General features: G+C 48.3%; 2 long non-coding RNA genes across 2 annotated transcripts; one reads left to right on the forward strand and one right to left on the reverse strand.

Annotated features, from left to right (window-relative positions):
* The first annotated feature begins 16,609 nt into the window (after positions 1 to 16,609).
* Positions 16,610 to 17,192, forward strand: LOC127309745 (uncharacterized). The gene is made up of 2 exons (XR_007857312.1): positions 16,610 to 16,747; positions 16,891 to 17,192. It is a non-coding gene; the product is annotated as an uncharacterized lncRNA (long non-coding RNA).
* Positions 17,193 to 19,976: 2,784 nt separating this feature from the next.
* On the reverse strand, positions 19,977 to 21,795 carry LOC127309744 (uncharacterized). The gene is made up of 3 exons (XR_007857311.1): positions 21,667 to 21,795; positions 20,314 to 21,585; positions 19,977 to 20,199 (listed from the first exon to the last, which is right to left on the reverse strand). It is a non-coding gene; the product is annotated as an uncharacterized lncRNA (long non-coding RNA).
* Positions 21,796 to 22,127: the final 332 nt, after the last annotated feature.

The raw sequence follows: 22,127 nt of genomic DNA on the forward strand, positions 1-22,127 counted from the left end.
AAAGGACAACTTTGGTGCCCGACAACAATTTTGGTGTCCATTGGACCAATTTCAATGTGTGACGAAGCAACTTTGGTGCCTGACGGCACAACTTTGATACCAACAGAGCAACTTTGGTGCCTCGGGACACAACTTTGGTGCCAACACAGGAACTATCATGCGCGGCCGAGCAACTTTTGTTCTTTGGTGCATGATGAGGCCATTCTGGTTTTCGACATAGCAACTTTGGTGCATGGCGGGACAATTTTCTTGCCTTACAACGCAACTAATGGTGCCCTAAAGAGCAACGCTGGGTGTCAGAACAACTTTGTTGCTTGCCGGCGCAATTCTGGTGCCGAAAAGAGCAACTTCGGTGCCTAATAGTGCAATTCTGGTGCCTAATAGCGCAACTTTGATGCCTAAGAGCATCTCCAACAGCTGTAAACTAGCGCTGCGCTAAAAAAACCGTCAATATACAGCGCTGCGCGTGTTTTTTTGCCCTTCAGCAGACGCTGTAAAGTAGCCCGCGTTGTAAATAATTTAGTGCGCGCGGCAGTTTGCGCTATCCAAAGCGCTATATTTGATGCGCCGGCTACCGCGCGCTGTAATCTTTCAGCGCGATTCTTCCCCCGCGCGAAGAAAAACGACTCTGAAACGTCTCTCCCCTTCCCCTGCTCCACCCTCGACCCGATCTGCGCTCGCGGCCTCCGGCGGGAAGAAGCAGCTGAAATTGAGGAGAGGGACGGCCGCGCCAGGCGGCGAGGAATGGGCGGCCACGGGCCCGGACCCGGCGCCGGCAAGCTGATGCACACGCCTTCCTCGCTCCTCCGCTCCCCGACCGTATCCAACTGCTCCTCCTTCCAGGCCGTCTTGCTCGAGGACCCGGAGCCCGACCACAAGAAGGCGCAGGCCATCGCAGCGCAGCAGGCCAAGGATCTCCACCACCCGCACGGCCTCCGCCCCGCCGCGACCCACCCGGCCCTCGTCCTGCTCGCCCTCCCGCTCGCGCTACTGATCCTGCTCCTCGTCCTCGTCCTCCACGACCACCGGCGCCGGCGTCTACAACTTCTTCTGCAAGGGGAAATATGAGGGCGAGTGCTACGCGGTGGAGTGGTCGGGCGGGCAGAGCCACGGCGTCGGGGCCAGACGTGCTCCGACAGTCCGACGGGAGCTCCTACGTCGGGGAGTTCAAGTGCGGAGTCAAGCACGGACTCCTCAGCTACTACAGCACCGACATTTTCTGCACTGATTCATCGCACTGCTCACTGTTCCATTCCAATGTTCATAATAGACTACTCCGATCTGAAATCTGTTTTAGGAATGTACTAGTTCCGAAATTTAGTTGATTTTTTCAGATTTATTTGTGGTATGTTTGATCTTGTTTGTTGTATGTATGCTGGAAAAACTTGTTTGTGGAGCTCTATTTTACAGCCTCTGGCGAAGGGTTGTTTTTGGCTTCTTAGTTGCGCTGTAAAATAGAGCCTCTGCTGAAGCTCGCGCCAACGCCGCATGCTATATCCGGATCGAGCGCGCTGCAAACGACTTTTACATCGCCAAATTTTAGAGCCTCTGTTGGAGATGCTCTAACAGTGCAATTATGGTGCATGTTAGAACAAATTTAGTGCTCATGATTTCGGGGAGCAGCCGTCTGTGCCGAAGCAGCCAAAGAGGGGGAGCAGCCGCCGGTACCACTATTATGAAGCCGCCGGAACCAGACGAAGCAACTTTGAAACCCGACGGAGCAACTTTGCTGCCCATCAGAGCAACTTCGGAACCTGACGGATCAACTTTGCTGCCGGACAGAGCAACTTTGGTGCTTGCAGCACATTCTTGGTGTCCGACATAATAATTTTGGTACCTTAGTGTGTAACTCTAGTGTTGACAATGTCCGACATATTTTTTTCGCCGCGTACCAAAATTGCTTAGTTGCTCACCTTGGTTGCTTTGTAGGGCACCAAAGTTGCTTCTTTTTTCTGTCAAAATATATGCAAGCGAGATCTAGTTTTGAAGATCTTGTCCCGACGATTCTAAATGTGAAAACGAATCATAATTCCGATACACGGTTTAAAAGTTATAGATTTTTGAAATAGATCTACAATATCTAGCTGGCCTACTCGTTGCATGTACGTTTAGGAAAGAAAAAGCGTGCCAACGCCTGCCAACCAGCTTATTAATTGTGGAATCTTTCCATTTTTATCGAATGAGATAAAACTTTTCTAATATATGGGTACGATGGACACCGCAAACGAGCACGCAGCCGCCCGCTAGACGTATCCTTAATATATTGGGAAATTATAGTAGAAGTCAACGAGTCAATTCACTCCAAATATTTGCTTGCGCATTAATCTTCAAAATACCAACCGTGTGGGTGTGGCCATGAAGCCGTCCGATGGATAGCTGCGTCTGATCCCTAGAATTTATCACTAGAGATTAAGACATTTCTCCACATAAATTAGGACCTATATAAACACCAAAGGAAACATGACTAGTCATATCTGCTGCCAACACAAGAAGTAAATCAAAAGAACAGACATCAACCTCACATGGCACATATCAGGAACTACGCACATGCCTTTTGCTTCATGGCTCTTCTGGCCATGTCTACCACTTTCTTGTCATGCCATGCAGAAGAGACGATGGACATAGGTATGTGTATCTACTTTCTTTCTTTCATGATATCTGCACTCAAGTTTGGGCATACTTTTTTTTTTTTTTTTTGCTTGGAGCTATATGTTGTTTTGTGCGAGTCTGGAGTTATATGTGCTGACTGAGAGCTTGGCGCATACTGCATAGGTCAAGATCCGGGCGGATGGATAAAATTTTGTGTACATGACAAAGGTTGTTTGGCCCCACTACGACCTAGCTACCACCTTGGGTGCAAGGGTTACTGCGGGGGCCGAGGTTATGATTTGGATAAAAGCGATTGCACACCAGAAGGCAGTGGCATCTGCTGCTGCGCAAGGAGCCCAAGGAAATGATGCATGCAATTAATTACTTGCTAGGAATATTTTTTTTTTGAGAGAGAGAGAACCTGCGTATTATATTAAAAGCCAAATACAGCACTCCGCTCGAAACTTCGAGACGGGACAACTGTCCAACAGTAAAAGCAAAAGGACCTCAAGAAAAAGAAAAATTACAGATAGGCCCCTGGAGGTCCTCAAGCTCCACCGACACCATGGCCGCCGCTCCTCCCCAAGGAGAAGACAACGCGCGGCCCGACCAACTAGCCCAGCAAGAACCGGAGTTGCTCCATCGCCGTCAAGCGGCTTTACGAGTCGATTTAGAACTCCGCCACCGACGGAGCTTCTGACCATGGGGAGCGTCGACCGGGGATCTTCCCCAAGCAGCTCCGGCCCCAGATCCGGCCAAACCCGTCGACGCCGTCGAGAGTAGCCACCAGATCTGCCTCCTTCGCGCCACGGACCTTGCTCCTGCACAGAAGTCCAGCTCGAAGCGCCGGCGACGCCGCAGCTGAACTGCACAACACCGACCGGAACCCTCCTATACCAATCCCCTCTCACCCATCGCCGGAGATGGAGAAGACACCGACAAAGAGGGAGCGGAGAGAGGAGAACAAAAGATCACGGCTGAGCCGCCGCCGCCACCACGACAACTCCGCTCGGACACATAGAGCCAAACCAGATCCTTGGAGGACGCCGGCAGAAACCGCCCCATCTCCCGCCGATCTGGAGGCCCCTTATTGACCCCCTCCATCACCGCCACCGGAGCAGAGACATTGGGAGGACAAACCGAAGCACCTAAGATTAAACCTAGCCTATTGCTATACAGATCTGGACGCCAGATCCGGCAACTTCTGCACCACCGACGAGCACGAGGCCCTCGGGGCGGAGAAGCGGCCGGAACCAGCGCCGGAAGATTTGTCGCCTCTCTGGTCGCCCTGGTTAGGTGGGAGAGAAGAGAGCGAAGGGAAAAGGCTGCGCGAGTGTTACTGGGGTTCTTGCTAGGAATATATTTGCGGGTGAGGGTGAACAATAATTTGTGCACACCTCTATTTGGTTTACACAAGGATGGTCATTAAATTTTCACTCTTGATTTACTTTACCGCTTCCCTGCATACAGCATTTGTTCGTCATGAGATGCGCGAATAAATCATTATTATCACTTGGAATGATAATTCCTTAGTCCACGAAAACTGGCCTTTCGTCCAGGCCTTTTATCCCAGCCCAGTCTGGAGCCGGGACAAATGTGTCAGACCACGTCACTCCGAAGCCAGCTGGAGGGCACGGGGCCTTTTGTCCCGGTTCTTTAAGAACTTCCGTCGCGGGTGGTGGATCGGGCCAGAACAAAAGGATCTGTGACTACTAGTAGAAAATAGGCCAAGTGTCGCACCCCCGTTGTCCCGGCTGGCCAGCCGAGACAAAAAGCTCTTATGGCCTGCGACATTATGCATGTTTTTTACTAGTGGTCGCAGATGGTTAAAGTACAAAAGTGATCTATAAATTGTAACCTTTGGTTTATGTGTTTTTCTTACTGCTTCCCTGCAAATAATATTTGATCGCCATGACATATGGAAATAAATCATTTGATAAACAAAAAGAAAATGTATTCTCAAAAGGCATGATGAAATTTATTCAAAAAAATTATGTGGGTAAATATTTTGAGCCTATCACTCCTAGCGGTAACAGATCATTAAATGTTCAAAATTTAAACGAAATTTAGGCAAATTTGCGAATTCAATCATATTTAGGCGAAGGCAGTTCACATTTAGGTGAAATAAAAAACATAAATTAAAACATAAAAAGATGGCGGCTCTAGCAGCTGAGGTGGCGGTAGAAGACGGTGTAATCCTCGCCACCGTTGTTGTTGCCGCCGTCATCATTCCACTGGCCGCCGGCACCGCCACGGCTGCTGCCCTGGATAGGATCGCCACCGCGGCTGGTGCCATGGACAGCGTCTCCCTGTCGGCCTGGGTGCTCCACCGCGACGTAGTCATCGCCAAGGTCGATGACGAGGCACAACACATGTGTGTGCGCCCGTGCCACCTCCCGCTAACGCTCCTTCGCGTCCCGCCTGGACCAGGCGAGCGCGTACTCCAGCGTAGCCGGCGGCACCTCCTAAGGGTGTGTTTGGTAGCCCGGGTCTCCTGGGAATCACTTTCCCATCTGAGCATTGCCCACCTGAGACTAGCTGGCCTGGGATTTGGGTGTATGTTTGTTAGCTCGTATGCATTGGAACGGGCTGAATAGAGATTGTGTTTGGACCGACTTCTCACCAGGGCACTGCCCATCTCCAACTTTTTACAGAAAGAACCTTGCAAACAAAGAAAAAAACAATCGGGTCCTAGCTGAGCTCCACGCCATGGAACTTGCCAGTGGAGACTCCAAGTCCTGGAGCATCAACGGCCGCACGCCGCAGCCTCGCCTGGCCGGGTCAGCGTCGCCCCTCCGGAGGAAGAGAGCTCCCGCCAGAAGAGGGGCGCGTCGAGGGAGAGGCAGCAAGGGAGAGGCGGAAACGCGGGGCGGAGCTCGTCTGTGGCGGCGGCCCAAGCCGGCGTCGAGGCGGCGGCGGCACAACTCGGCGTCGGGAAGGTGGCGGCGCAGGCAAGCGTCGACAAGGCGGCGGCGGAGCTCTTCTGTGGCATGGCGGAGGCGCGATTAAGGAGAGGCGGAGAGACGGAGACGCGACGAGGGAGAGGCATAGCTCATCCGTGGCGGTGGCACAGGCCGGCTTCAAGGCGGCGGCGCAGCTCCGCGTCGAGAAGGGCGCGGCGCGGGCCAGCATGGACGAGGTGGCGGCGTAGCTCGGGGACGGGCAGGTTGCTGCAGGGTTGATAGAGAGAAAGATATGGGGGAAAATGAGGAGAGAAGGAGGTGGGGTGGGGGTCTGGGGGGTCCGCGCGGGTCTGTACAATATTTTGCGGGGCTAGTTGAGCCTGGGCGAGTTGTGAAGCTCGATTTGAGCTTCGCAACTCAGCCCGGTTGAGAGGCGTTTTTCGTATCAGGTGGGCATTGCTGAGATGGACCGAGCCGATCTAACAAACAACAAATAGTTAGCTGGGCTAGGTTGAGATGAGAATATCTGAGATTGGCCGGCCTACCAAACACACCCTAAGGAGGCGCACATGGGACATGGCCCTCTGCTGGCTGCCATTCCTCGGGTCGCCATAACTCTTGTGGGCGATATGCGTCGTGGCTTCTGGCGACAGCGACACTCACTCCTTCACCTCCATCTTCGGCTTTGCGAGGCGACGGTGGCGCGGCGTGGTCGGGGTTGACGATCCTGCCATCCTGCGTCTGCTGCCACCGGACCGCTTCCATGGCAGCAAATCAACAACCTCCTTGATCTCCTCCTTCATGACACTCTGGAGGTGGCGAGTGGAGATCGCAGCCGACACTGCCTACATGGAGGAGGACCCCTCGATACCGACCGGTGTCGGGGGCAGCAGGAAGCAGAGCCGCAGGTTGTTGCCCGCCTGGATGTGCTCCAGGACTACCGCTAGGGTCTAGCCCAGCGCGTCCACCACCTCCTCTGCTCGTCAGCATTAATGTTCTTGGGGGCGGACGGGGGAGGGGCAGCACCGTCGTAGGCCGCAAGCTTTTGCTCGCGCCTGGCCTGGAAGTAGGTGTTCCAGGTTAGGTTGTTCTCCGGATCCCAAGCAAGATCCCAACGACATTCCTCCGGTAATTGCACCCACCCCAGGCTCTCCAGTAGTTGCGTTTAGAGCATCTCCAGTCGCGTCCCCCAAAGGGATTTGGGGCGCGCCGGACAGAAAATGCGTTCCAGCCGCGTCCCCCAAAGCCCATTTTTGTCCGGCGCGCCCCCATACGGTGTTCGGCGCCCCGAGCCCGTCCCCGTCCCACAGGGGACGCACCGGGGACGCCGGACACAACGAAAAGCGAGACGGGGAGTGGCGGGGCCGACCCGTCAGCGGCACAGGGAAAATTCGTCTCACACTCCCGCCAAATCCCGCCGCTCCCGCCAAATCGCGCCTATACCGCCGCGCATTTCAGGCCTCCCAAAACATATCCCGCCGCCGATTCATTTCTCCTATCCCGCCGATTTGTTTCTCCCTCCCGCCGTCCACCCGCCGGCGCTACCCTCTCCACATGGCGCCGCCGACAGCCCCCAAAAAGATGGCGAAGAAAGCGCCAAGAAGCCGCCGGGCAATGGGACGAAAGGGGCGACAGCGCCGTTCGCGAGGCCGCGGAAGGCGCCGGCTTTGAAGAAGAAGCCTCAAGGATGGACCGACGATCAATGGCAGCAAGATTGCCTGCGCCGGAAGCTATCGACGGCGGAGCGGAAAGGACGGAGGGCGGCGGAGCTGGAGAAGAAGGCTCTGGCGGCGCGCCAGCACCAGCACATACTGGCCGGGTGTATCGCCGCCACCAACGCGAGCCCATATAGTACGAACGTGCCGGTGTACGTTCCGGGAGTCTTCTCTCCGTCGTCATCCGCCTTCTACAACGACGGCCCCTCCGGCACTCCCGGGTGCGTGACGCCTAACTTGTCGCCGCACTACCAGGATGCGCTGCCGCACAGCGGCTTCAACCCCAACAACCTCTACTCCCCGGCGTACGAGCAGCGCGAGCCAGGACCCGGTCCGGACGGCGGCCCTTTCACCGGCCGCAGGGGTCCGCTCGAATACGACGGCGCCGGTGCTGAGGAGGACGACGGGGTTGAGGAGGAGGACGACGAGGAAGAGGACGGGGTGGAGGACGACGAGGAGGACGACGATGAGGACGAAGAGGGCGGCGAGGAAGAGGACGATGAGGGTGCCGGTGACGATGATCTCGTGGAGGTAGACACGGACGGCGTGAGGACGAAGAAGAAGAAGAAGGCGTCGGGCACACGAGGCCCGAAGTGGACGCCTCTGGAAGATCTTTGTCTGTGCGAGTCGTGGGCGACGGTGAGCCATGACTCCATCATCGGAGCCAACCAAAAAAGCGGGAAGTATTGGGCGAGGATCAAGGCCGAGTTCGATGAGCGCAAGCTCATCAACAGCGAGTACAAGAAAGTGCCAATGAAGAGGAGCCAGAAGGGAATGTCGACGCGATGGGCCATCATCCAGGCGTCGGTGAACTCCTTCCATGGGTACCATCAGGACTTAGAGACCAGATGCGACAGCGGCGCCGACGTCGCCCAACTGGTACGACTCTTTCTTCCATAATCCGTAGCGCCTACATTGTGTTCGATGAAATGACTCTGCTTCCTTTGGTTAGTTTGATAGGGCCATGGAATTGTACTCGAGGAACTCGGAAGGTCACAAGTCTTTCGTGCTCATGCATTGCTATGGCAAGCTCAAAATGAATGAGAAATGACGGTTGACGCGCTTGTCGCTGTCCAAGGGGAAGGACGCCATTGATCTGGACGCGCCGCTGGCAACTTCGACAGGGCGTCCTACTGGCAACAAGGCTGCCAAGGCCGCCTTGGCCGACGCTGCGTCGTCTGAGAAGACGCATGCGTCGATCACGAAATGCCTCGCCGACGTCTCCTCGACCTTTATCTCCCGCGACAAGAAGGCCGACCAAAGGTGGGCCGAGCTGCTCAAGAGGCAAGAGGAGAAGCTGGAGCTCAAGAAACGCAGGGACGACATGTCCCTGCTGAGAACGTCGACAGAGGGAATGTCTCCCCGGACGCGAGCGGCGCACAACTTCTTCAAAGGCTAGATCCTCGACGACATCGAAGCCAAAATGGCGGCGGCGGACGCGGCGGCCCTGGCAGCGGCATCGGCGGCAGCGGCAGCGCAGCAAGAGCAGGCTGACGCGTCTTCTACTGCTACACCTGCGTCGGCCTCTGCGTCGGCGACGGAGCAGACGCACCATGCACAGCAACAGGCAGATCGCGACGAGGTCATCGTGCTCGACAGGCCTGCGTCGACTCAGGATACGACGCCGTCGCCCAACCCCTTCCCCTTCTTCTAATTTGCATGCACCACCGGTCTGTAATATGATCGCGCGCCCAGTACTTTGATCGATCGCCTCTACTCTGATCGCGACGAATCGGCGGGAACGATCTCTTTTGAATGCATCTATTTAAATTTCTGATTGGGGGCGGCGTTTGGGGGACGCGGCTGGGGAGCGACGTCCCCCAAAGGCGGCACGAACAAAACACGTCCCCCAAACGCTCGATCCGGCGCGGTTTGGGGGACGGTTTGGGGGACGCGACTGGAGATGCTCTTATTTTCTTAAAGAGCAGGCTGCTCGCTGATATCACGTAATCCATCTCTGGCATATTCCGAACCTACATCACACAGTTCAGTTCACATATATCCAGCTTGAAATTTTAAACTGCAAATCTTTGCGGGAAGTTCAAACGAATTGAATTACTTTAATTATTACAAGGCTCCATGGTATAGGCGATCCTCAGAAGATGCTCGGAGAGGGGAAGAGAAAGGCATCGAGGGCGAGGCTCAGAAGATGGAGGCGGTTGGTACACGGGCCCACATGCAGTGTAAGGAACAGTAGAGGCCCTGAGAAGGCACCGATTGCAACAAGATTACATGTTGTAAGTAATTACTAGACCATGAATGCGCACGTTGTCGCGCCCGCCCATATTTGAAGAAATAATAGATTTGGTGTACACATATATGTACAATTTTTTTTCGTGAAATAAAATATTTGAGAATTACTCCCTCAATTTTATAATTCTTTTCGTGTGGTCTTAGTTAAATTGAACTAACAAGATGATAAGAATTATGGAATGGAGTGTACTTTGTATGTGGGTATAATGGGCTGCAGCTGGCTGTTGACTGGGCCTTAATAGTGTGGCGTGTGAACGTATTTTTGAAGTTCAAAACAAATCTGGTATATGCCGAATAGGAAACATGTGATGTTTGAATAATTGAAGATAGAAATATCACAAGATAGAAAATGTCAACCTCGGCCACCGTCCTTCCCATAAAATGTTAAGAGTTTAAAGCAAATACAGTATAGACATCATGAAACATGTGAAGTTTGAATATGCTTTCATGTTTACATTTTCTCTAGATCACATTCAGAAAGATAATCAAGAATAGACATAACAAAGATAATTACGACGTTCTATATTCCAAAGGATACACATGTTCAACTTTGCAAGAGTTCTAGCCTTCTTGGGGTGGGATATCACTGTGGAACTGTATGCATAGAATTGACTCTCTCCTCAGTAGGGCACAAATGGTTGTCAAAAACAGGATCCTTAGGTGCGTTCCAGCATAATGCTGAGAGCTATTCATTGTGCCCTTTTATCTTTATATCGTACATTACTGCCTGGGATCCACCGGAGGCTCCCAAATTCCTTCATATAACTGAACTCACATCCTCATCTCAAACATGGAAACAAGAAATACTTCCTTTGATCATGTACCACGCTTCTGCAGCCTAGGAGAATAAACTGCTGAGTGCAGAAGCATATGAGACAATGTGAGGTCCAGCTGGTTCAGAAAGAATCAGTGCATGCATACAAAGCAACTAATCAAATTGTAATATGACCGAGCAACAACAGCACAGAACAAGCTAGTTGAGAAAAGAGTAATATAAATAAATGAATTTCAAAAAATGTACCCGCAAGGCTGCATGTGGGATTTGACATGTGCCAAGTTGAGATACTTGATATCCATGAGTTCCAATACTGACTTGGGTGAAACGTACATAACATAGAACACCGGAAAATAAATTCAGGAATATGATCAGATCAGTCTCATTACCAAACCTCACTGCCATCGCCTAAGTAACCACATCTTCTATAGTAGCACAACCAAACCCGAATGTGGACAGCTATAATATAGGAGTTTAAACGGAATCATATATCCATCCACTATCATCGATGATAATTTAGATAGTAAGTTTCTTTCCCGTTCCATTCATCAGGATCCGGACTTCAGTTAACTGAACACCTGGATTAACCTGCAAGTGTAAACTACTACATATTAGATAGACAAGACAAACATGGATAAATAAAACCCCTTATCGTAATCAGCTTTCGTTTTTCCATTTTGAAAGAATGAATGCTAACAGTACTACCAGTTCTAACAAAATGGTCCTCTAGTTCGGCTCTGTCACATTTACAGCAAGTGCACAATCCCTCCACTGGTTCTGTTTGGCAGACGTACATCAGTAACTGAAGATGAGTCTCATATTCGCATGAACCATCTGCAGGGAAATCTAAGATTTATAGCACATATTTTTTTGGATAACATAATTCTCTAGAAATATAGATGTTTGGCAAAACAAGTACCTCTGTAACTTCTATCTCTGTGGTTTCATCATTCAACTCTTCATCCATTAATATTGATGCTGAAACTTTTAAATCTTGTGCAGCAAATGCTTTTTGTTCAGGTGTCTTTTTTTAGCTACCTAAATCTTCCAATTCTGATGTTTGATGAAATGCTCAAATCTAGACAAGTTCAAAGGCATCTTTCCCACTTGAACATTTAGCAAGTCCTGTAGTTATCATTTCACTATTCTTCATTCACAGCAGGCTTTGCTCCTCCTAATTTTCCTAATCACACCTGCTATAGGCTCCTGCGTGGATGTTGCTTATAAAACTAAAGCAACTACAGAGTTTGCACACAAGTGCAACGCCTGGTCATTTTTCCTATAAAAGTGTATCCTGTCATATAGACGGTTAGAAATACAGTGAGAGATAGGTAGGTCGCAAATGCTTATCATGGTAAATAAAAAGGCAGCGGGCATATGGATGCATTTGCTGGGATCTAAACCCAAACAAGTTTCACATAGCGTGGAACAAATTTAAAGGAGACAAACATACATAAGAAGTATTAAACGAAGCATGTATGAGGAAGTGTACCTCCAGCTGGTTACAAAGTTCCTGTGAGCAATCCGTGAATTAAAATCCCGGAAAAACGAGGAGAACAATCAGACTATGTATTAAAATCGGAAACAAATAAGGAGGACAATCCCTGAAACAAATAAAAGTCATTTGGCTAACTAATATTCGCGTCGATGAAATTACAGGAAAGAACCAGGATGGCTGGCAAACAGAACACCAACCCTAAGAACCGAGCTTCTTTCCTGAACAATGGGAGGTCCAAGGCGAGATGGAAGGGGTAACGAAAGGAAGATCGCTCGCTGCACAAATTTATATCAAGGGGAGAGGAAAAGTGGCAATAACGCATAGGAAAAGTGGCAATAACTCTTAGATTAATCTTCGTAATTTCAGGAAGGAGGCGGTAGAAATTTACCACCATGATTAGGGCACCGACGGTTTCTGTTTCGGCTCAGCGATTAAGACGCCGACGACACGAACGCAAAGACAGGCGTTTCCTTGGACGATGAACTGGGACCACTGGTGGATGCAAGTATCCTAGGCCCGTATATGGACGGAGCCCACTAAACTGCATGTCCGTCATCCGAACCTCACCGGCGCCGTCACCGGAGAAGAAACCAAAGGACTGTGCGGTTCCTTCTAAAACAAGGCGAAATACACGGAGATCCATAACCTGCAGGCATCGGCAGCCTCGCCCCCCTGCTTCTTCCGTGGTGTAAATCGGATTGCTAATTTATCATTTGCCGTGTCCCCGTGTCCCGTCGGCGGTGCTAGCGTCCCGTACCCGTCGGCGGCGCAGCGAGAACAGAGAAGAAAGGGACGGGGTATAAGCAGGAGCCCAACCGTTTAGGCCCATATTAGTGTTTGCGGCCCGATAAACCAGGTAAGGCCTAGCTCATTTTCTGGAGTAGCAGCCCAGTAAAGGATGCTGGACTCCTCAACGCGATCGAACGAAGGAAATAACATTCTTACCGACCGCTCGGGAATACTCAGCTCATGCAAACTGTTAGATCAGCAGATCCGACGGCTCACAACGTTAAATCGCTGAGAGTGCCCCTACCTAGTTCCATTTTACTGTTACTTAATGATTCGATTGGTGGCATATATCTGCTCTCCTGCCGCCCATTTCACATGAATATATGATGCCCGGGCTCCAGAGCATTGCGGCTGGCAAGGCTCCTGCCTACGCAGGTCCTACCTCGCCGATTTGGCAGGGGTATTTTCGACCCCTCCGGCGGACGCCTCGACCATGCCGTCCTCTTCTTCCCGGGCTTCGGCGGGTCGGTCCCGGTCTAGGAGCATTCCTCCGCCATCGGGGATGCCCAAATTCTCCAAGGTACGCGTAACATATTTAGGCAGCGGTTAGGGTTTGGTCGATTTTCGTAAAATCCGATGAATGTGCTATGTCCGGCGAACGGTCGTTCGGTGTTAGGGCTAAAATGCATGCGGTACTAGGGTTTCTTGGCAAGGTGTTGCATGCACAATGTAGATTCCCAATTTGGAAAGTGCTTTTTGCCGTTGTGAAATGATTGCACACCATAAATTGGGAAATTGGGACAAAACTTGCATAGTTGCATAGATGTTGATCATGTGCATTTGTCTTATGTTGTGGCAATATTGAGCATGGCACTGTCGTAGTGTTGAGCATGCCCAAGAGTATGATCTGGATGGTGAACAACACAATGACAATGCCATAGTGTTGTTCATGGTCTTGGGCATGGTCGGGATGCTGATGAACACAATGTCAGTGCCATAGTGTTGTTCATGCTATTGGGCATGATCAGAATGCTGATGAACACAATGGAAGTGCCATAGTGTTCATCATGCTCTTTCTTATGCTCTGGATGGTGATCAACACAATGGCAGTGTCATTTGTGTTGATCAGGTTATTAGGCATGGTCGGGATGCTGATGAACACAATGGTAGTGCCATAGTGTTCATCATGCTCTTTCTCATGCTCTAGATGGTCATCAACACAATGGCAGTGCCATTGTGTTGATCATGCAGTTGGGCATGATCGGGATGCTGATGAACACAATGATAGTTGCATAGTGTTGATCATGCTCTTGCTCATGGTCAGGATTGTGACTAGCAGATTGATAGTGGCATACATGTTTGATCATGGAGTGTGTGATACCCACAAGTATAGGAGATCGCTGAAATTTTCGATGGGAAGTATTACCCAAATTTATAGTTCGACTCAAGGAGAACACAAGAATACCAATAAGATTTTAGCAATTGGCACATCACTCTCAACCACACCTGTATATCAATAAACTCACAAAGCAAGTGGTGATTTTAAAGCAGTTGATTCAAAGCAGTAAAAGCAAATAGTAAATAAAAGCAGCAGATTTTCAGTTTTCACCGGAAGAAGTAGTATGTAACTTTCAGTGGCTAAAAGCGTAGGCATGAGGCAACAATGGGGTAATATATGGATGATATTGGTCATATAATGTAATCCAACTAACATATAATTCATTTCTAATTCAGTTGTGTGCAGGTGTGTGATCCAAATATAGTTATGGGTACTAACTAAGAGAATTTGCTTAACATCTTTCGTCATGCTTGCCCATTTTACCGAGGCCAACTTGGAACTACAAGCAATTAAGGTCTACCCTTTCGAATAGACCGGAACAAAGCATTAAGATTCATGAACACATAATCCTCGAACTATCACATATTTCTCTTGTTTTCCTATCTGTCACCTTAGGGATTCGCAGGGTCAACATAATAACAAGTAATACACCTTCCAAATAAATACCAACCTCATAAATATGATAAAACAATATAGGTTCAGTACTGAAATTATGTCACTCGGGCCATAGTAACAAGCATTAAACATAGCAAAGATGTACCAACACTCATACACGAATATCTTCAAGACGAACACCTCAAATCTCGATACATATGGATGATTACATGATCAATCTCATCCAAAACCCACCCACCTCTTAAGCCTACAGAGAACTACTCACTCATGGTGATGGAGAGTGAGTCCATGATGGTTGATGATGATGTCGGTGGTGGTGATGATGAACAAGCCCTCAAAATCCCTCTCTCCGGGGTGGAGAGCAGGATCAATCTGACCCCCGAAACGAAGATCGTGGTCTCAGCTGCGCTCTGTTTTGTGAAACGTTGTCTCCTTCCAGGAGGTAGGTTTTTAGGGTATATAAGGCACCACACAAAGGAGGGAGGCGAGATGGCGGCCGAGGGCCAAACGGGCCTGGATGGCGTGCCCAAAGAAGTAATATGCGCCACCTGGCCTCGTTTGGGCCTCGTGGCTCCCCTATCGTGATCCAACGCTCCAGGTCCTTCCTTTTCATGAAAAACGTCAGTGGTATTTTTCCTCGATTTATTTCCTACGAAAATTTGACAAAAAAAGACTTCGCTTGGTGAGATTCCCGAGCAAATCATTGAGCAAAGTGCTTGGAAAAGTAGATACATTTGGGATGTATCAGTGCGACATGGTCAGCAAACGATGGTTCGCTTCACCAGGCTACCAGGACAACACCGTCCTCAACCGGTGGACGAGCGCTCTGAAGCCGGCGGTGCCAGGGAGGGTGGAGGATGTGCTCATGCCACCTCCCACCGTCGGTCGCCAGCCTAAACTGGGGCACATCGCGAGGGCGCTCATGCCGCCGAGGTTCTACGTCCAACTCAACACGGAGAACCTCCGCATGCTTGTCATCCCTCCATGGTTCCAGGATGCGCTCCACGAGTGGATCAAGATCACACTTCCTCGCAGTGTGGCCTTGGTGGGCAGGTCGTCTTCGGCCGAAACAGGGCGCAGGTGGTCTACAAGTACGATCTCCACTACGGCGACGTCGTGGAGTTCAAGCTGCAGGCCTTCGCCTTGAAGATGATCATCTACAAGGCGGACTGCTCGACTGCCAGGCTCTACACCTGCCCCGATCACGGCTAGGCGGCGGCGACCCTCTTATATATGTCTATTTATTCTGTCTATCTTTGATTGTAGTGGTGCTTCAGAACTTATGGGTACAAGACATTGATTAGTGTTTGATTAAGGGTTTTTAGGGCTTATGTTGCCCTAGAACTTTCTTACTTTTGATCAAGGGGTTCCACGGTATTATAGCTCCCTGAAATTTCCTTGCTTTTGCGCAGGCATATTTCTAAGTCCTGACTATGGTGATTAGAGGTTATGCATTTAGCTAAGCATGTGCTACTGGCTTCATAGCGGTAAGAGCACCTTTATAAAGAGGGAGGTATTAATCAAACAACTAATCCCCCCCCCCCCCCCCGTCAGCCAACATAGCGCACATTGTGGCCAACCAATCACTGGACCAAAACTGCATGCCGAAACATTGTTGGCATTCAAACGAAACATTGTTGGCATTCAAACGTAGTGCACAAATAGACTCGGCCTTCGTTTCACCTCATACGGCATCTACCGGGCCAAAAGTAGAAACGGGAAAATTTTGGTAGGAGCCACCAATAAGGCCCTATATCATGGCTTGAACGCGCCTCTGGGTGCGAGATGAGTCCTGTACGAAAACGACTCCTCATTTCCTTCGCAGGAATTGTACTCGGTTGGAGGTAGTCCAGGCTAGGAATGGGTAACAAAACGAACTGGACGGCGCATGTCTTAGGATGGCACATTGGGTAATTTCTGTCAAATCCATGAACAGTTTTAAGTTGGACAAAAAAAGCCGTAAAAAACCTTTTTTTTGTTGTTACTGGGTAAAGATAAGGAAACATTAACACATAAGACGATAAAATGGCAATAATTTATTGGTATAACCGGCATTAATATGCCAGGAAACTATATAAGGCAAGAATCAATCTATTCACTCCAGAATTTGATTGCGCATTAATCTCTAAGATTAGATTTTCCAGTGTACATAAACGCCAGCACAAGGAACATGAGTTCGGTGGAATACTGACATCGACCAGCAGTACTGGACGAAGAATAGCTAACTACTTCTCATGGCACGTATCATGAACCACACACGGACCCTGTGGTTCCTAGCTCTTGTGGTGATGTCTACTTTCTTGTCATGCCATGCAGCAGGGCCGAACATAGGTCGGTCTTTCTTCATTTGTTCGTTCTTTCATGATATCGGTACTCATATTTGGATGTAATAGAAAGTTCTTGCTATTTATCTCTACATCGCTACTAGTATTTGTCGGAGCTAATTAGGTTGTACTACTTGATTATGCATATAGGTACAACAGGCAAATTATGTGTTGCTGCGGAAGGTTGTGCGCCCCCGGTAGAACTTAATGGCAACCTTTTGTGTAGGGCTTACTGCGTTAGCCGAGGTTATGACAAGGATAAAAGCGCTTGCTTACCAGACAATAGTTCCACCTGCTGCTGCGCGAAGTGAGAAATGCATGCAATCAAAATTATTTATGCGATGTATCATGCTAGAAATATCGTGTGTGGAGGTGACTGAATAATTTGTCTGTGCGAACCTCGATTCAGCTCATACAAAAGAGCCAATAAAATATATGTAATTTTTAATTTAGCATATGCTTTTTCACCCTTCCATAAAAACCATTTGGTCGCCACGATGCAGAAAAATAAATCATAATTATTTATATCTATATATATACCTACTAATAAAGGAGCTAATGTTTTCTTCGTTTGGTCCGTTCCCTCTGTGTATTTCCGTCGTCCGCCCGTCCGTCCCGCTGACAAAAGAAACAATTTCCTACGTCGCGCGAGCACGGTCTCTTCAAGTTAACGAGGTGGTATTTTTTTTTTGAACAAAGAAAGGCCTAGAAGGCCCAGGAGCTTTCATTCCATCACACGTGGTGGGTACAAATTTACAGGGAAGTCCTCAGGCATCTCTTGCACCGGAAAACCTAAATTTGAAGAAAGGCCCTCCCAAATTACAGAAAACACCCTGAGACAGAAATTGAAAAAGCAATCGGGTCCCTGGGTGCCACCACCACCATTCGCCGGCGACCTCGAGACGCTGCCGTCGAGATACGATGCTGATATGCTCGATAGCATACTTCCGGCGATGCTGCTGATCCGCCGGCCGCTTCTCCTCCTCCGGGGACGAACCACTTGGCGGTGGAGAGGCGACGAGCTCCGGCGAACAGAGCGAAGAAGAGCCTCCGACTTGGAGGTTGCAGATGGGCCGCCATGCCGGCCTAAGATCGTGCCGTCGACGAGGAGCGGCACGTGTTCCGCACAGAAGAGATTCACCGAAGAAGCTCCATAGCACCCTGTAGGCAGGCGCTGATGAGCAGAGGTCCAGCTCGTCCAACCTCCACCTCTCCTCTCACCACCACGGCGAGGCAGAGAGGATGAATAGAGAGACGCGCTGGAGGAGCAGCTCCACCAGCAGAGAGGGTAAGATCCCTCCCCAAGAGACAAAAGCAGCCAACTTTTCTCAAGCTCCTCCTCGCCACCATGGTTGGCCAGGAGCAGAGAAAAAGCAGGCCTAACAGCATCAGGTTGCCTCACCTCCTCACCACTACGACCGGCCAGGAAGGCATCGCCTGAGCTGAGATCCAGGGGAGAAGAAGGTCCCTCGGCCACCAGGTTAACGAGGTGGTATTAAAAGTCTCGTAGTCTACCACAGTCACGGCCAGAGTGCTAGGCTTGATGGGCCATAATAAGCTGGACAACTTCAATAGGCCCATGTATTACAGGAACGGTGGACAAGAAGATCCAGGCCTGGTACAGGCCTGGTTGCTTCGATGCTTGCAGTCGATTTGTTCAATGGAAGCCATACGACACCACGACACATCTTTAGTCCCACACTACTTTTTTACTAGTTGAATGTCCGTGCGTTGCTACAGCTACCATATGTTTCCTCGCAGCATATCAATACAATGCCTGCAAAAATCACGTGTATCAACTCACATCCAGTAAAATAAATACTCCCTACGATTCCAAAATAACATGTCCAACATGTATATAGTAATTCATTTTTACAAAAACTCTTCCTTAATTCTAAATGTTTTGAAAACATATCTGATTCAAATCATCAACTTTCTTCGCGTCGGGGATGACCGCGCGCCAACTCCTACTCTGAGAGGGTGTCTATGCTGCATCTCTGCCGCCATCTGTAGCTTCCTCCACCGTCCACCATCGTCCGATTGTCAAACTCAAGCACGAACCTGTTCCACATCGAACTCGCTGGTATATGTTTCGTTATTTTCGTCGGCTTTATTTTAATGCTAGTTAAGTAAGCGTACCAAAGAAAATTCCTCAGGTCGTAAACATATGCAAAAAATACTACGTACGTCCCGATATAACATGTGCACCATATATAGTAATTCGTTTTTACAAAAATACCCATCTCTAGTTCCAAATGTTCCGAAAACACGTCTGATTCAAATGATCATCTTTCTTCGCGTCAAGGATGACAGCGTGCCGCCGCTCCTCGGAGAGGGTGTCCGACGCTGGAGCTCTACCTCCATCTGCATCTCCCTCCGCCGCTCGCCGTAGTCAGGTCGTCAAACGCGAACATGTTCCGTATCGACGCCGGTGCACCTCCTTGCTGGCGGCACCTATTCCACATCGGCGCTGGATCTCCTCCGTCGGCCGCCCCCACTACCGGCGGGCCACCCAGTCCTCCCTTCCACCATTATGCTCCGCTCCAACCTCCCTTCCACTGTCACGCACCACCCTGGATTCCACCGCAGGAAATAGACCCGAACTCGAAGGATTGACGATGCGATGAAGAGGTTTGAGGCCTCGAGTGTTGCTGCGGCGGTTCCAGCTGCTCCGGAGAAGGTTTGTGCCTACTAATTTGACAAACAGTTACGTGATAAATTTCCCAAAATTCCATGACCGGTTCCCCAAAATTCCATGATTAGTTTCCTTAGATAGGGACTCAACGATTTACTGAACCATTCATCGAGATAATTGTGATTGGTTTCCTTCAAATAGATAATGGTATTTCACAGAGAGAATATTTGAGAAGATAAATTCCATGTATGATGATTACTTTCCTTAGTTACCTCCGATAATGGTGTTTGGGCGCTAGCTACATACCACTATGCAAAAATATAACGGAATAGAAATGCATCACCTGCTGTGAGATGCAGGGTACATGTTTGTCATTCAGACATGGAACCAATGGACTCAGAATTTCCCTTTCTTCTCATGCATTAAGTGTCAATCTTTTTTGTGGTTATTAAAGGAGCAGAAAGTAAAGGACAGTACTTTTTTTGTGTGTTTCCAATATTTTTTTATTTCTTTGATGGCTGTAATCTAAACCAAGTGTAATGGAGTAACACAATAAGCTACTGATGAACTGATGCAGTACTTGATGACATTTATAGTCATTTCTGTTTATTCAGTACAAGATGCATAGTTAGGAGATCTATGATCTTCTGGTTGCTATGGAAGCAAAGAGTTGCACATGTCTTCAACAACACAAAACTGAATGCACAATTTATGAGCTGGTTACAAAAAATCGTAGACGGGTAACATGCAAGTATAGCAAAATGTAACATGCAAGTATAGTGTCCAGGGCTTCCTTTTGTTTCATGGTAGACAAGGATCATGCCCTACAATATTGCATGGAAACATAAACAAAGATTGTTAGTGAAGAGAAAATATTATGATAAATGATGCTTAAAGGGAAAACCAAAATGTTGAGTTGTAGGAGGATGCAATAATACCTGATTGATAACAATTGATTCGAGGTCACTCATCCATAACATTTTTCTGTATTCTAGTAACATTATTTTTCAAATGGTGGCTTGAAATCAGACAGCATATAGGGCAAGACGATAACATCATCACCATCACTGGAATTGGAGGGTGATTCTATTGTATATTATCAATATGCAGACATGTCCCCTGTGGTGTCGTCTCCAATGCCTAAACACTGTCACCCCCTTCCCAGTGCCACCTACCTGGTTGTTGTCAAAACGGTTAGGAACATCTAAATGGGGAGTGCAAGAAATTTTTTGTAGCCCATCATATATTGATCGTGGACTTGGTCACTGCATAAAAAATGGTAGATGGGAAGTACACGATATAGCATGTCATGTGTGCCTTCTAAAACTAAGATCCTATTGTGGACAATGAAGAGGGAGCATATGCAACAATAGCATAATAATAATATTAATTCATATTATTCAGGGTCTCCCATTCAACTTGATCTAATTAAAGCATGGTAAAGAGTTTAACCCATATCTATTCACAATCCACTCAAATCCAATTATTCACCCTAGAAACACAGATTTCAACACAGAGGAGGTGTTATAAATATGTTCAATATGAATTACTTTATGCTGCTGTCACACTAAAGAGGAAAATCAACCAAAATGGTTCACAATCTCTGGCCATCATATTTTTACAACACTACTTGTTTCAGCCTACACATTTCCTTTGCATGGAAACTGAAAACCCTTTTCCCACGATTTCTGCATTTAAAGACGAACTTGTCATAGTGACATTGCGTATAAGAAGAAGGCTAGCAGTACATATGTAGAGCAAAAATTATAAAAATGTACAATATGAATCCAAATGGTTCTGGTAAATAAAGTGATAATAAGTAAGAAAGGAGATGGTGAGGTGTAAATATACAAAATGATCATATTACAGACAGCTTTTTGTGTGGAAGGATCACATTTTTATAGTAATTAAGGAAACTAAAGAACCCTGCTCACTCACCATGAACTCATGGAATGTTAACAAACTAAAAGCACTGGAAACCTACACATTCACTTGGTCTTCTTAACTCAGGATCGTCACTGTTTATGAAGTCAAGTAAAATACACCCTTGTAATCTGAATTTGATCAACAAAAACAAAATTTACCTCTACATGACTGGATGTTAACACTGGAATCTTCCAGTGTGACAACTATATTATATTGGAAACTAAAATATTCCATGCTTCATGTGGCTATTTTTCTGCGGGTTTTCCTTGGTACCTGCAGAAAAACTAAAACTCTAAATATGAGACAAAATCCTACGGGGGGGCATGGTAAATCCAGACACTATGGGGTTGAAATAAGTAACTCACAATGAAGAAACTGGATTTGGTCGACATGGTCATTTGGCCATGACCGGTCCGGAGGTGCCCTTGATGACCGAATCCTAGGTATGCAACGACGTATTACTTCTAGTTTTTATCTGAACATTGAACCATTGTATAAGTTGCCGCCGGTATGCAACGAATTTGGTCCTCTATATCTCCATATAGAGGATCATCTATAAAGATTCCTTTTTAGATGTTTCTAGTTTTCCAGCAGATCATCTATAACCAGGACATCTATATTCTCTCTCCTATATTTTAATATATCCTATAACTACTATTTAACAGATTTTTTCCAACGGCTCTATTTTTTGAACAGTTAGATTCCCAACGGCTATATTTCCAATGGCTATATTTCCAACGGCTATATTCCAACAGCTATATTTTTGTATCTATATATACCACCATCTCCCAGCTCTCTCACTACATTCATGGTTGTAGCTTCTTTG

The sequence above is a fragment of the Lolium perenne genome, chromosome 6 (genome assembly GCF_019359855.2).
Source record: "Lolium perenne isolate Kyuss_39 chromosome 6, Kyuss_2.0, whole genome shotgun sequence".
Classification (NCBI taxonomy): Eukaryota; Viridiplantae; Streptophyta; class Magnoliopsida; order Poales; family Poaceae; genus Lolium; species Lolium perenne.